This window comes from Budorcas taxicolor, chromosome 17, assembly GCF_023091745.1.
Source record: "Budorcas taxicolor isolate Tak-1 chromosome 17, Takin1.1, whole genome shotgun sequence".
Lineage (NCBI taxonomy): Eukaryota > Metazoa > Chordata > Mammalia > Artiodactyla > Bovidae > Budorcas > Budorcas taxicolor.
In genome coordinates, this window is record NC_068926.1 from 18,867,895 (window position 1) to 18,879,223 (window position 11,329).

Consider the following 11,329-nt stretch of genomic DNA (forward strand, 5'->3'; position numbering starts at 1 on the left):
CTAATATATATATGAAAAGATTCTCAATTTTACTGGTAACCAATAAAAGAGCAAACAAAAACAATAATATGCAAAAAATGCATACTATAAAATTTGTAATAACTTCAAAAATCTAATAGTACCATTTCAGTTCAGTTCAGTCACTCAGTCATGTCTGACTCTTTGTGACCCCATGGACTGCAGCATGCCAGGCCTCCCTGTCCATCACCAACACCTGGAGTTTACTCAAACTCATGTCCATTGAGTCGGTGATGGCATCCAACCATCTCATCCTCTGTTGTCCCATTCTCCTCCCGCCTTCAATCTTTCCCAGCGTCAGGGTCCTTTCCAGTGATTCAGTTCTTTGCATCAGGTGGCCAAAGTATTAGAGTTTCAGCTTTAGCATCAGTCTTTCCAATGAATATTCAGGACTGATTTCCTTTAGGATGGACTGGTTGGCTCTCCTTGCTGTTCAAGGAATTCTGAAGAGTCTCCTCCAACACCACAGTTCAAACGCATCAATTCTTCAGTGCTCAGCTTTCTTTATACTCCAACTCTCACATCCATACATGACTACTGGGAAAACCATAGCCTTGACAAGAAAGACCTTTGTTGACAAAGTAATGTCTCTGTTTTCAAATAAGCTGTCTAGGTTAGTCATAACTTTCCTTCCAAGGAGTAAGTGTCTTTTAATTTCATGGCTGCAATCACCATCTGCAGTGATTTTGGAGCCCAAAAAATAAAGTCTGACACTGTTTCCACTGTTTCCCCATCTATTTCCCATGAAGTGATGGGGCCAGATGCCATGATCTTCGTTTTCTGAATGTTGAGCTTTAAGCCAACTTTTTCAGTCTCCTCTTTCACTTTCATCAAGAGACTTTTTAGTTCCTCTTCACTTTCTGCCATGAGGGTGGTGTCACCTGCATATCTGAGGTTATTGGTATTTTTCTGCATGTAAGTTAAATAAATAGGGTGACAATATACAGCCTTGACGTACTCCTTTTCCTATTTGGAACCAGTCTGTTGTTCCATGTCCAGTTCTAACTGTTGCTTCCTGACCTGCATATAGGTTTCTCAAGAGGCAGGTCAGGTGGTCTGGTATTCCCATCTCTCTCAGAATTTTCCACAGTTTGTTGTGATCCACACAGTCAGACTTTGGCATAGTCATTATAGCAGAAATAGATGTTTTTCTGGAACTCTTTTGCTTTTTCTATGATCCAGCAGATATTGGCAATTTGATCTCTGGTACCTTTGCCTTTTCTAAATCCAGTTTGAACATCTGGAAGTTCACAGTTCACATACTGTTGAAGCCTGGCTTGGAGAATTTTGAGCATTACTTTGCTAGTGTGTGATATGAATGCAATTGTGCGGTAGTTTGAGCATTCTTTGACATTGCCTTTCTTTGGGATTGGAATGAAAACTGACCTTCTCCAGTCCTGGCCACTGCTGAGTTTTCCAAATTTGCTGGCATATTGAGAGCAGCACTTTCACAGCATCATTTTTTAGAATTTGAAATAGCTCAACTGGAATTCCATCACCTCCACTGGCTTTGTTCATAGTGATGCTTCCTACGGTGCACTTGAGTTCACATTCCAGGATGTCTGGCTCTAGGTGAGTGATCACACCATCGTGATTATCTGGGTACCAAGGGATGTGTTTATTTTTTTTTTTTTATTTTTTGGGATGTGTTTACATATTCAATGTTTATTGGTAGATCCAATTTGAAAAAGAATTTGGCAAAATCTAGTAAAGATGAATATACCCTGTGACCCAACAATTCCATTTTTAGGAATATATTCTAGAAATGGAAACTCTCACATGTGTTCTTGGTGATATGTACAAGAATGGTCAGAGAAATACTGTAATAGTGAATAAAATAAAAATAGCCTAAATGAATCTCAATAGAAAATGGAAAAACGATTTTGTTCATTGGTATAATTGTGTCCTGGAAAACTGAGATTTTGGGTCAATATTGAATCTGTTTGAGCTCTTTATTCATTTTTCTACTTGGTTACAAAGAGGAATAGCCTTATCTATTAAATATACTTTATAATCAATTATATATCTCTCATTAATAAGAAAAAGTTTAGGGAGTTGCCTGGTTGCCCAGTGGTTAGGATTTCACCGCGGTGGCCTGGGTTCAATCCCTGGTTGGGGAACTGAGATGCCATAAGCCATGTGGCATAGCAGGGAAAAGAAAAGTTCAGTGTTTCACATTAGCAGTCAGGTGACAGTGACTAAATATGACAAAGTTATTGAGCAAAGTCAACCTCCTATGCAAACCTGATTTATAAAGTAAACAATTTTCTGCAGCAAATATTTTAGCAAACATAATTACTTACTCAAGTAAATCTTTAACAACTTTTTTGCCCAATTTTAGTAATGAAACTTAGAAAAGCTATTTTCTGTTGATAGGATAGAAAAATATATGTATATAGATTTCACTTAAATTTTTGGTAACTGGTATGCAAATACAGTATTAATCCTTACATTTCTTTCCAAAGAAAGAATACATTGTTAATGTGGTTCTTGAACTTCTCAAAATCTCCTTTCACTGGCTTATCAAAAATTTTCTACTAAGTGCCATTGAAATTTATGATCTATTATTTCAACTTCTAATCAATAATGAATTTTAAAAATGAAGGATTATACATTTGTATAAGCGGAAAAGCACTGAGGTGGGTGGGAAGAACGTGAGTAGTATATGGTAGTGAAAATGTAAGAAATAAAACGACATATATCAACACGGGCAAATCTCAAAAATTAAATATTGAATGGAAAATGCAAGTTGTCTGTAATGTATAATTGTTGTTTAAGTTCCTTAGTTGTGTCTGACTCTTTGTGACCCCATGGACTATAGCCCGCAAGTCTCCTCTGCCCATGGGATTTCCCAGGCAAGAATACTGCAGTGGGTTGCCATTTCCTTCTCCAGGGAATCTTACCCACCTAGGGATCTAACCCACAAATCCTGCATTGACAGGTGGAATCTTTACCACTGTGCCACCAGGGAAGATGTGAGAATTAATACAGAGAAATGTAGAAGCAGGTAGAAAGAAGTGGCAATATTTACCGATTTATGAGTAAGTTTATTGAATATAAACCCTTCTAGTACTTTAAACCATCCACTCAAAGTTAATCATTCACTACAATGACTTCAGTCAGCTGTCATTTTAAAGGAGAAAGAATATTCTATTTCTTTAGCAGGGAAAAGAAGTATAGTAATGAGAATTCATTCAATTATAATGTAATTGACTCCTACTTAAAACATCTTAGAACTTAGGAAAAGTCATAGAGGGAATCCTTTTCTGCCTCCCTACATGAGTCCCTGGGAACTCTGTAGGAGACACAGAAAACATGAATAAATTGCAATTCCCTATCACATTCTCCACTCTCAGAAAAGATAAAACCAGGAATGTCAGTGTCTAGGAAGGACTCCATGCTTCCAATGCCAGGTAGCGGGATGGGAACAAGTTTGATCCTTGCTTAGGAAACTAAGATCCCACATGCCACCCTGCATAGCCAAAAAATAACAATAAAAATTTTTTTTAAAAAGATAAAACCAGTTAGGCACTTCCCCATTCACTTTTGGCTTGGAAGCAGAGCTGCAAGTGACAGCCACAAGAGGCAGACAAGAAGTTGTCTTCTCTCCTCCTTTGGACTCCTGTCATGTAGGAGGTGAGAGAATCCTGGTGTGGGCCCAGGTATGAATGATAAATGACCCAGTGGAAGGAGAGCTGAATCATGGTGTATGATGGTATGGATAAAGGCATTATAGCTGAGGTTTTTTGTTTTCCTCTTTGAGATTTTAAGGCTTACCTATTACTTGTTTTTTTCTCCCTTGGCAAGTTTTAATTTTACAAAAATTCCTTTCCTCGAAATGGTTTGAAAATATTTGATTTTCTTCCAGGCATTTTATTGAAGCAATTTCCTGCTTTATTTTTTAAAAAATGTAAAATGTGGAATGGGGATAAAAAAAGATCTACCTGACTTTAGAACAAATCATGCTTATTTAAGGCCTTATCCAACGTATCCCAAGAAAACTGCATGCTTACCATCTTTTGTAATTGGTTGAAAAAGTTAAAAAAAAAAAGTCTGTTACTTGATTGCCCTATAATAAATATGGAAAATGATTCCAGTTTCATTTTGAGCCTGCCCAAGTTATAGGACTGAGTACTTTCTTATGATTTCTTTCTGAAATCTGTTACAGGTTCTGTGATTTCCTGAGTGATCAAAGACCTGTGATTGTGCCCCTCTCCATAACCTCTCAACTGGAATTTTAAGAACAGTTTTTCTCCTTAGCCATAGGTGTTGCAGATTAGAGGCTAGATTCTCATTTTTTGTTGTCAACAGGAAATTGGGAATGGGCCATCCTGAGCTTGGAAGAGAAAGAAACGGTCCAGATTGTCCAGAGCAGTTGTTTAGTTTGCTAAGTTGTGTCCGACTCTGCGACCCCATGGACAATATATAGACCACCGGTCTCCTCTGTCCATGGGTTTCCTTCAGCAGGTGATCTTCCTGGCCTAGGGATTGAATCCCACGGATTAAATCTCAACCCAGGGATTGAGTCTCCTGCATCTCCTGAATTTGGCAGGCAGATTCTTCACTATTCCACCATCTGGGAAGCCCTATATGTATACATATATATTTCGGAAAAGGCAATGGCACCCCACTCCAGTACTCTTGCCTGGAAAATCCCATGGATGGAGGAGCCTGGTAGGCTGCAGTCCATGGGGTCGCTAAGGGTCGGACACAACTGAGCGACTTCACTTTCACTTTTCACTTTCATGCATTAGAGAAGGAAATGGCAACCCACTCCAGTGTTCTTGCCTGGAGAATCCCAGGGATGGGGGAGCCTGGTGGGCTGCCGTCTATGGGGTCACACAGAGTCGGACACGACTGAAGTGACTTACGATATATATATTTACATATATATATATATAAATCTTATTTAATTAATTAAATAAAATGTTTGGGATTTGCAGGTGATTCCTGTAGGGGGCACTGCTACTGCTCTAAATTAGGGTGTATGACCCAGTAGGCTGGATGGGCTACCTAGAGCACTAACCAGGTCGATATAAGGTTATATACCTTAGTCATCACAGAGCAGGGACTTGTTTGGACAGGACCATTGCTTTTCTGGTCTTTTTCCACAGTTAATGCTGTCTTCAGGACTAAAACATTCCCATGCTTTCACATGAACCAAAAAAAAAAAAAAAAAAAATTAACGTAGGTGTTACATAATCAGAACACTAGTACCTAGAGGCAATGGTTTTTGCCATTAGTCAAATATTTTGTCTCAGTTAACCCATCTGGACTGCTTTGTACTATTTTTCAACTGCAGAAAGTTTCACTTTATTTTAAGGCAATAGAACATAAGACAATTATGATATTCTTGGGCATTTCTTTGGTTCAGAAGTGATAAATACAAAATAAGGCATTTTATTAGATGATTTGAATTTAAATTTTAATTTTTCAGGGGGAATAATACATACATCTACAGCCTAACCATTAAATTCTAGACTGGTTCCAAATAGGAAAAGGAGTACGTCAAGGCTGTATATTGTCACCCTGCGTATTTAACTTATATGCAAAGTACATCATGAGAAACGCTGGGCTGGAAGAAGCACAAGCTGGAATCAAGATTGCCGGGAGAAATACAAGAACCTCAGATATGCAGATGACACCACCCTTATGGCAGAAAGTAAAGAGGAACTAAAAAGCCTCTTGATGAAAGTGAAAGAGGAGAGTGAAAACATTGGCTTAAAGCTCAACATTCAGAAAATGAAGATCATGGCATCCGGTCCCATCACTTCATGGGAAATAGATGGGAAAACAGTGGAAACAGTGGCTGACTTTATTTTTGGGGGCTCCAAAATCACTGCAGATGGTGATTGCAGCCAGGAAATTAAAAGACGCTTACTCCTTGGAAGGAAAGTCATGACCAACCTAGATAGCATATTGAAAAGCAGAGACATTACTTTGCCAACAAAGGTCCATCTAGTCAAGGCTATGGTTTTTCCAGTGGTCATGTATGGATGTGAGAGTTGGACTGTGAAGAAAGCTGAGCACTGAAGAATTGATGCTTTTGAACTGTGGTGTTGGAGAAGACTCCTGAGAGTCCCTTGGACTGCAAGGAGATCCAACCAGTCCATCCTAAAGGAGATCTGTCCTGGTTGTTCTTTGGAAGGAATGATGCTAAAGTTGAAACTCCAATACTTTGGCCACCTCATGCAGAGTTGACTCATAGGAAAAGACCCTGATTCTGGGAAGGACTGGGGGCAGGAGGAGAAGGGGATGACAGAGGATAAGATGGTTGGATGGCATCACCGACTCGATGGACACGAGTTTGGGCAGGCTTTGGGAGTTGATAATGGACAGGGAGGCCTGGCGTGCTGCCGTTCATGGGGTCACAAAGAGTCGGACACGACTGAGTGACTAAACTGAGCTGAACTGATGACCCATTTAAGAGATATCATTATTTGAAAGGTATTTTCTAATATTCTTTCCATCTCTCCCTACTCCCCTGTTAAAAAACCCCAAAACCCTAAGCAAGATTACAACTGGACCATGGAAAGGATGATTTCTGTTTCTGAAATCTGGTTACTTCTGTCTAGAACCAAGTCAAAAGTCCCTCTCTTGGGAAAGAGTCGAAGTTTCTGGAGGGCACATAGGAGCAAGGAGGGAATTTAATCACTCCTGAGCACCAGTGGGATGACAGGGCACCTTCACTCTTGACTGGCTAGAATGAGCTAGTAAAAAGCTTTCCTTTAGATGAAATCATGCTTAACTCAAAGATCACTGATTCCAGACCTTGCCTGCCCTTCACTGTGGCCTCCAGGGTCCTTGCCTCCCTGCCAGGACAGCTGTTGTGCTGAAACTCAGATAGAATCACAAGTCAAGGGCCTGGCCGCATGCTCACTCATACATTCTTTCTTTCATTCATTCATCTTTACATAAGTCATTGTTGAGTACCTGCTACATGGTAGGAAGTGTTGTAAACAGACACCAAAACAGACGAAAATCCTCATCTTCAACAGACTTCTATTCAAAGGTATGTTTCTATTAGCTCTGGTGCCCTGCTTTCTGTTTCCATGGCTACTGATGTAGGTGTCTGCAAGTATGGCTGGGGTTTGGTGTTTCGTCCAGGCACTTGGCTACACGCTAGCAAAGTAATGCTCAAAATTCTCCAAGCCAGGCTTCAAAATACATGAACCGTGAACTTCCAGATGTTCAAGCTGGATTTAGAACATGCAGAGGAACCAGAGAGCAAATTGCCAACATCTGCTGGATCATAGAAAAAGCAAAAGAGTTCCAGAAAAACATCTGCCTTATTGATTACACCAAAACCTTTGACTGTGTGGATCACAACAAACTGGAAAATTCTTAAAGAGATGGGAATACCAGACCACCTTACCTGCCTTCTGAGAAATCTGTATGCAAGTCAAGAAGCAACAGTTAGAACCGGATGTGGAACAACGGACTGGTTCCAAACTGGGAAAGGAGTACGTCAAGGCTGTATATTGTCACCCTGCTTATTTAACTTACATGCATAGTATTACATTATGTGAAATGCTGAGCTGGATGAACCACAAGCTGGAATCAAGATTGCTGGGAGAAATATCAATAACCTCAGATATGCAGATGACAACACCCTTATGGGAGAAAGTGAAGAGGAACTAAAGAGCCTCTTGATGAAAGTGAAAGAGGAGAGAGAAAAAGTTGGCTTAAAACAAAACATTCAAAAAACTAAGACCATGGCATCCAGTCCCATCACTTCATGGCAAATAGATGGGAAACAATGGAAACAGTGACAGACTTTGTTTTCTTGGGTTTCAAAATCACAGCAGATGGTGACTGCAGCCATGAAATTAAAAAATGCTTGCTCCTTGAAAGAAAAGCTATGACAAACCTAGACAGCATATTAAAAAGCAGAGACATTACTTTGCTGACAAAGGTCCGTCTAATCAAAGCTATCCTTTTTCCAGTAGTCACATACGGATGTGAGAATTGGACCATAAAGAAAACTGAGTACCGAAGGTTTGATGCTTTGAACCGTGGTGTTGGAGAAGACTCTTGAGAGTCCCTCAGGCAGCAAGGAGATCCAACCAGTCCATCCTAAAGGAAATCTGTCCTGAATATTCATTGGAAAGACTGATGCTAAAGCTAAGCTCCAATAATTTGGCCACCTGATGCGAAGAGCTGACTCACTGAAAAAGACTCTGATGCTGGGAAAGATTGAAGGCAGGAGGAGAAGGGGACGACAGAGGATGAGATAGTTGGATGTCATCACCGACTCAATGGACATGAGTTTGAGCAAGCTCAGGACATTGGTGATGGACAGGGGAGGCCTGGTGTGCTGCAGTCCAGGGGGTCACAAAGAGTCAGACACGACTGAGTGACTAAACTGGACTGAACTTTTAGAAGTGACCTTCTCATTGTGATGCTTCTGATTGATTACTTGCAGACACTTTCCCCCACTGCAAGGCATTTCATAGTATTTAGGGAGGGAGAAATTCGTGCCTCAGCTTACACTGTGCCAATGATTCAATGTACTCCAATGTACAATGATTCAATGTACCTCCAATGATTCAAGTACTTTGGAAAGGTCTGGATCATCAGCTACATTGTCCCTTCCCTACAGTTAATTTTTCCCCAAGGATTTTCCTCTCTCACTGCCACTTTTTAAAAATTAATTTTTATTGGAGTATAGCTGCTTTGGGCTTCACAGATGGCTCAGTGGTAAAGAATCTGCCTGCCAAACAGGAGACATGGTTTCAGTCCTCTGCTCAGGAAGCTCCCCTAGATAAGGAAATGGCTGCTGCTGCTGCTGCTGCTGAGTCGCTTCAGTCGTGTCCGACTCTGTTCGACCCCATAGACGGCAGCCCACCAGGCTCCCCTGTCCCTGGGATTCTCCAGGCAAGAACACTGGAGTGGGAATGGCTACCACTCCAGTATTCTTGCCTGGGAAATCCCATGGACAGAGAAGCCTGGTGGGCTAAAGTCCATGGGGTCACTAAAGAGTTAGACACAACTTAGTGACTAAAATAGCAACAATCTTGTGAAGTAAGGGGTAATTTTTTTCATTGGAGGATAATTGCTTTACAATGCTGTGTTAGTCACTGTAAAGCAAAATGATTCATATATATATATAACATATGCTTATCTTCTCTTTTTTGGATTTCTTTCCCATTTAGGTCACCATAGAGTATTGAGTGGAGTTCCCTGTGCTATACAGTACATTCTCATTAATTATCTATTTTGTATATAATATCAAAAGTGTATATATGTCAATCCCAATATCCCAGTTCCTCCCACCTGCTCTTTTCCCCTTCATACGTTTGGTCTGTATGTCCGTGTCTCTATTTCTGCTTTGCAAATAAGTTTTTCTGTCTCATTTTTCCTAGATTTGACACATATGTGTTAATATACAATACCTGTCTTTCTCTTTCTGATGTATTTCACTCTGTGTGATAGTCTCTAGGTCCATTCACATGTCTATAAATGACCCAGTTTTGTTTCTTCTTATGGCTGAGGAATACTCCACTGAATACACGTACCACAGCCTCATCCCTTCCCCTGCAGGTGAACACTTAAGTTGCTTCCATGCCCCGGCTACTGTAAATAGTGCTGCAACGGGCCCTGAGGTGCAAGTGTCTTTTTGAATTATGTTTTTCTCTGTATATGGCCGGTATCTCACACTGTCATTTTAATTGTATGACTCTTACCGGGCTTCCCACAGCCTTCTTTGCCATCAGACATATGCTACAAATGTGATCTAAAAAGGGAGGGTCTACATCCAAAACTCTAATCTCACAAAGGTTCATGTTTTTTTTTCTCCCACCTCTATGTAATTTTGTAGATGTAAATAAAAATGAGAATAGAATGCTTTCCAGCTTCACTGGACAGCATCCAAGCTCAAAGTCCGATGGTCGTTGCCTCTCTTTATCTATGTGTCTAAGCTCCTTTGTTGGAGACGGCAATGGCATCCCACTCCGGTACTCTTGCCTGGAAAATCCCATGGACGCAGGAGCCTGGTAGGCTGCAGTTCATGCGGTCGCTAAGAGTCAGACACGACTGAGCGGCGTCACTTTCACTTTTCACTTTCATGCATTGGAGAAGGAAATGGCGACACACTCCAGTGTTCTTGCCTGGAGAATCCCAGGGATGGGGGAGCCTGGTGGGCTGCCGTCTATGGGGTCGCACAGGGTCGGACATGACTGAAGCGACTTAGCAGCAGCAGTAGCAAGCTCCTTTGTTAATCTAAAATAATCTCCCATTATATATGAAATATTTCTGTTGTTCATTTGCTCAGTTGTGTCCAACTCTTTGTGACCCCATGGACTGCAGCACTCCAGGCTTCCCTGTCCTTCACAGTTTCCTGGAGTTTGCTCAAACTCATGTCCATTGAATCACTGATACCATCCAGCAATCTCATCCTCTGTCGCCCCCTTCTCCTCCTGTTCTCAGTCTTTTCCAGCATCAGGATCTTATCCAATGAGTCTACTCTTTGCATCAAGTGGCTAAAGGATTGGAGCTTCAGCTTCAGAATCAGTCCTTCCAATGAATATTCAAGGTTGATTTCCTTTAGGATTGAAGTATAATATATATATATACACACACATAGATATAATAAACATTTCTACTAAAGGTAACTTTTTAAAAAGCTATTTGAATATTTCCTGGTTTTTTTATTTTAAATTAAGTTATTTCCATGTACTTGCTTCAGTGGCACATATACTAAAAGTAAGTTCTTCCCTATTTTCATTGTAAAAGTAATATATGATCATTTTTAATTAAAAAATAAATGTAGAGAGACAAAAATATAAGCAATGTTTTACTAACCAAAGGAAATGATACTTATAATTCCGTTACATTTTATATATTCTTATTTTGCAAAAATATTTTAAAATAATTTTTAAACAAATTATTGCCCCCATACAGAAAAACATAGAGTATTAAAAAGTTCCCAGTTTTTTCCCCCAATAGCATTGTTTAATCACTAAATTGTGGCTGTCCTCCTAGAAATTCCTATGCATACTTAATTTTCAGTCTTTTTGAAAACATAGGGTTTTGAGGGGGAGGTTAGTTTACAAAATGTTATCTTTCTTTTTTTTTCAGTAATTATGTTGAGGCATATTTTACATATCACATTTCACTCAAGTGTAGAATTCAGTAAATTTTTTTTTTTTTTTTTTGCCACACTATGTGGCTTGTGAAGTCTTAGCTCCCCAACCAGGGATTGATCCTGCACTTTCCATGATGAGAACATGGAATCCTAATCACTGGACCATGAGGGAATTCCCTCTGATTTTTAATACAATTATTTTACTGTTTTACATGTGCAACTATC